The following is a 5,536-nucleotide window of genomic DNA, read 5'->3' on the forward strand; positions in this document are numbered from 1 at the left end:
TACACAAAATGCAATAAAAGCAAGGACTAAAAACTAACCAACCTTGAAGAAAATAGATTCATTAATCGGATAAAATGATGTGGGCATGACTAAATTATCTATATAGCTAGTAATATTCCATGGAATATCAAAAACGAGGAATATGTAAAATATAACTTGATTTCGTCAGTATATTTACGGTATATTTTTAAAATGAGATGCCATATTTCTGAGAGCCGTACGATATTCGAGAAGTCAGCTGATTTGTTTTACTTTTTATCGACTGTTCACATGCGCCGGGTTTTTTTGTTTGACTGAAAAAATGACTGATATGTTTGTTAAAACAAAATTAAAACGAGAAACTCAACAGGTGGACCAAGAATTAACTAAGAAACTCGCTGTGAAGCAGTGTAACATGTGGGACACCATTGAAGCTGAGTCTGAGGGCACCGCACACGCTTCAGATAATTTTGCGCCAAAGAAGCGATCAGTCTCCTGGATAACAACCACTGCGGGTTGTCTAAAAAAATTTAAGAAATCTGATGTTGCATTGGTGTGGAGCCCAAAACAGAAGTCGCAAATAAAATATGGTCGGAATTGCGTTACTTGCAGGATGGTATGTACTTAAAATAAAACAACTAAACTATTCACAAACTGCTTACTAAAGAAACCAGTGATATTGCCGATTCCACAGAGGATTCCAGTGAATCCGAGCTGGACCTGGAAGCATCTCATGATACGTCCTCTGAAGCGGGACCTCTTGGGAGTAACAGTAACTCTGATGATGACCAAAAGACTGATTTTTTTCTATACACACGTGAGTACTAAACGTCCCAATCTATTTTTCTCTATTAATTTTGTTTTATTATAGAATCTAAGACTGCCTGGCGGGTGCCAATGGTACTTGAAAGAACAATCAAAAAATTTGTTTACTTTCCTAAAAATAAGAACGCTCAATCAACAAACCGTTTATTTGTGACGGGATCCATTCAAAAGATCGTCATTTTCTACAACGATGAGAAATCCGCAACCATAGAAGAGCTCACCGATGGGCATGACTGTGGAATTAAAACTCAGGAATCGACTATCCAATCCATGCAACGATAAAGAAGCTGGAATTGAGCCGGATAAAGAATATAAAATACCAATTGATGATAAAGAGGCCTTGGATTTGGCCTCTCCATTCGCTATTAACGAAGCTCCACTGGAAGATCAACAAGATGCGGAGACAAAAGCACTATCGTCATCGGAAGCCGAACCACAGCTATTCAACGAGGATCTTGGTTCCTGCACCCTGAAGGATGAAAAGATTTGCGACATAAAAGTTCTACCAGAAGCACAGCAGGACTCAGATGCAGAGTCTCTAATCACTATTGAAGAAGTTAAAGAAGATCTGTCCCCAACTGAAACCGAACCACATGCATCGCCGGAAACAGGAGCAGGGACTGAGGATGATGAAAGTGCCATGGAAGTAGACGAGGCTAACCGATCAATGCAGCACTGCCAGCATTTCAATGTAGATCTACCTTACTGCCCCCCAGCGTTGAGCGTCTTTGAGAATAGCCTGAAGTGCAACGATGTGCTGGCCGTGATCAAAGAGGACATAGAGCTCTATGGCACTGCCGTGTTGACCCTGTTGGCTGGTCAGATCACAGTGAACGGCTTCAGAGCCAAAAAACGTCAAAACTTGACCATCTACTCCCCCAAGGGCATCAATTGGGTGAGCATTTTCTCCGAAAAAGCGTGCGAAACCAATGCAAGAGAAGGTTGAATGGGACAAATTGTCTGAGAACTTTACGTGCGCACAATTGGACAACCTTCAGGGGTGCTTCAATAGTCAGGAGGATGCCCTTGTGCTCTTGCAGAGGAACACCAAGACCAGAACATGCTCGAACTTTAAAGCAGTACATGAGCCAGATTTTGTTCCCCCAGGTGAATGGGGCTAATGTGCCGCACTCGCAAAGCGAGATGCTGCTCAACTGCTACATCCAGAGCTCGGACAGAAAACGCACCCTTCAAGTACCTTATGAGTGGGACAAAGCTGAAGATTCAGAAGACGAGCCGCCTGATGGTAACCGGTGGGAAGGGTGTCGGCAAGTCCACCCTGCTGCGATATCTGCTCAATCGGCATTTGAACGCTTTTCCACGCCTACTGTTCATTGATTTGGACATTGGATAGCCGGAGATCTTTTTGCAGCAAACTGTCTCCTGCACTGTCATTGAAGAGCCGCTTCTGGGGCCAGGATTCCTACTGAACAAGCAGCCGGATCGGGCTCACGTCGTGGGCGACACAAACATCGTCATGTGCCACGAGCAGTATTTCGAGGCGGTGGTCCAGCTGATGAGCCACATCCAAAATAATCCCGAGTATGCCAACATGCCTTTTCTGATCAACACGATGGGCTACAACAGGGGATTTGGCCTCGAGCGATGGCTCTGCTGGTGGACTACATCAAGCCGACGGATGTGGTGCAGATCTCGAGTACTTTACCCATGAACAACTTTAAGTCGCTACTCGACTGGTCGACCCTTTCAAAGGTCAAAGGTCCCTATGTCTACAAAAATACGGCGTTCATGGTTGAGGGTAAAAACCATAAGTACACGCTCCACAGCTGCCCAGTGTTGTCCCACCTAGACAGCAGGGAGTCTGGCGAATGAGTCCCAGGATATGAGATTCGCCAATCTGTTGGTCCGCCTCAGCTCCTGCCTGAGGGGCAGTGCCAAGCACCTGACTGACTGCGAGCCCCTCAGCTCATCTTTTGTGAATATTCAAGTCGTCCATTCCACAGAGGAAGACCTTGATAAGAGTAGCATTATCGCTGGAATGGAAGCCAATGTGGTTTTACTTGGCCCATCTGGAAGCTCAGGATCTGCCCGTGTGCCTGGCATAGGTAAGCAGAGTTCAACCATTTCAGTTGATTATTTCACTGATCATTTCGCGTATTCCCCGTCAGGTGTCGTCCGTGCCATTGACTTTGAGAAAGAGAAGCTGTATCTCGTGCCGGCCATTCCTCTGGAGCGAATGTGCCAAGTGAATTGCCTTATATCCTGTGGAGACATCAGCCTTCCGCAAAAGTTCTTCACGGAGCCTGGGCCGCAGGCCGGCAGCAACATGCCGTTCGTCTTTCAGCAGGACGACGCCGGCTGGCTGACAAAGAGCATCAATCAGTTCTATTCGCGAACGTCTTCCATGAAAAAAGATTAATGCTAAACCAGCTACCTGTACTTTTATGAAAAGTAAAAATCCAAATAAAGCTTTATTGATATAGAGGCTAATGCGAGATATTGTGTCTGCCCTTCAGTATCCTGCGCATCAGTACACGACGTCCCTCTGGGGTGGACATGCGAGGACGTTGCGTGGACGTTGATGCGTTTCACCTCGCGGGGCTTGGGGAAGTGGCAGCGGACCTTCGGCTTGAGCACGGTCCGGTCGAAGGCATGCTTCTGGCGCACTAGGATGGTTTGTGCCGTGTTGAATGCCACCAGGCAGGTTCTAAAATAACAATAGTTATTAATGTTCCATACAAAAGAATTTTCGTTGATTTTCACCTCTGAATCAATCCCTGCAGCATGTTTTTGTTAAGTAATTTTGTATATCACTTTTTCCCCACTTGCTGTGAACTTTTGAAGAAAATCGGCGCAGATCTTATATACCAAAATATACAGATCAAAAATTAACTTAGCTCACTTAAGGTCCCTCTATTTAAACAGTTGAACTACTTGAGGTAAATGGCGGAAAATATGAAAGATTTTAATAAGAAGTAAAGTAATTTTCAATAAACAGCTGTACAGCGCTGCCAGATGTTCATTCGCTAGATCTTACGGAAAGTTGGCATTGCAGCACTGATTACGATGGCAAACAGCTGACAATATAAAATACAGTCACACTGTTACAACTCCATTCAGCTAATCGGCCAAACTGTAAATTTTGCTCCGTTCGTTCGGTTCGTCTCCCATGTTTTCTATTGTTATACCAGAAAAAAAGTGAAAAGCAAAGAAAAACATGCAGCATGTGAGGCCCAGAGTGCTAAGTAAATAGACTGTGCGCCGTTATCGTAAATAAAGCCTGCAAAAAGCGAGTAGATCTCTGCAATGAATGCAAGTTGCAAGTGAAAATTCCAACAAAAAGCAGCAAACACACACACAAGACACTGCCGCACATTCAGGCCGATGTATGTGTGTCGCTCTTTGGACGCAATTTTGGTAGCAGGACAGTGGAGCTAAGGGAATCTGGGCCCCGAGTGAATGGTAGAGTGCACTTTGCGACTCTCAGACTCGACTTCCCCGAAAAACGGAGCATTTAAAATAGCACAAGAGAGGTGAGTGCACATCCATGTTCGAGTGCGTGTATCTGTGTGTGAGTGTGTGAGTGGGGAGATATTGCAGCCGCCTGCATTTATTTATATCCATTAACCAGAAATCCATAATGTGCATTGTAATTAGCTATATCTGCGTCAGGCATCGAGTCAAAACAGGAAAAAATACAAAAATCGATTTTCCTTAACTTACGACTTTTCTACGCCTCACTGGGCTCCACGGTGAGGAGAGCGCTTGGGGAGCCGGCAACACCGAAGTTGACGTTGACGTCGACGCTGGCGGCGACTACGATGCGGCACCATAAAGTATACATAAATTGAATTTCGAAACACGGAAGCGTGATGGTTAGTGGAGGAGGCTGCAACAGCAGCAGCACTGTTGTTCTTTTTCTCTCATTTGCTGGTGTTAATGATGATGATGATGGTGTGTGTTGTGTTCGTGTATGGATGCGTAAGAGAGGGCGAGAAAACTCGAAAAATCTGACCAGGACACGGTCAGCCAGAGTCCAGAAGTCATGGCCACGAGGCTTAACAAATGATTGTGGCGGCGGCGGCGGCGGAGGCCCCCTGCAAATGGAGAGTGTTTTCCCGGTCATGCGGATGCGGTGCGGCTGGGGCAGCTGTCACTTCACTTACCCACCCTTCTCCCCTCTGCTGACTTTCATGTGTCTGTCTTTTCAGCCTATCTCCCTTCCTTTCTCTCTTTGCCTGCGACGAGAGTGTGTGTGTGTGTGTGCGTGTGTGTTTTGATGACGGCACTCAGTTTCCGCCCGCACTGATTTTGCCCGTGCCAATACCAGACACAGTGTGTCCTCGCAAACACTGACCACCAGCTGCTGGAAGGTATACCGAAAGCTTTGGTTTTTCCAGAGTATGCTTCTCTGTATTAGCACTTCATAAAATTAGCAACTTTGGTTGATTTAATTTAGCGAGTGACCACTGTACTAAATCCCGACCATTACCATTCCAGTTTTTGGCACTATTTTGCGGATGCTGCGTGAGCAAAAAGGGGGACGCTTCTATGAGTGGAGTGCCTAGAACTGGGAACTGGGACCTGGCCTTTTTATACCCGATACTCAAAATGAGTATTGGGGTATATTAGATTTGTGGTAAAAGTGGATGTGTGTAACGTCCAGAAGGAATCGTTTCCGACCCCATAAAGTATATATATTCTTGATCAGCATCAATAGCCGAGTCGATTGAGCCATGTCTGTCTGTCCGTCTGTCCGTCCGTCCGTCCG

The 5,536-nt window shown here is 45.7% G+C and overlaps 2 pseudogenes; one reads left to right on the forward strand and one right to left on the reverse strand.

The window, feature by feature from the left end:
- Positions 1-303: 303 nt before the first annotated feature.
- LOC117192169 lies at positions 304-3,184 on the forward strand (annotated as a pseudogene).
- Positions 3,185-3,196: 12 nt separating this feature from the next.
- Positions 3,197-3,763, reverse strand: LOC117192163 (annotated as a pseudogene).
- Between the last annotated feature and the right edge of the window lie 1,773 nt (positions 3,764-5,536).

Source organism: Drosophila miranda, assembly GCF_003369915.1.
Source record: "Drosophila miranda strain MSH22 chromosome Y unlocalized genomic scaffold, D.miranda_PacBio2.1 Contig_Y28_pilon, whole genome shotgun sequence".
Taxonomy (NCBI): domain Eukaryota; kingdom Metazoa; phylum Arthropoda; class Insecta; order Diptera; family Drosophilidae; genus Drosophila; species Drosophila miranda.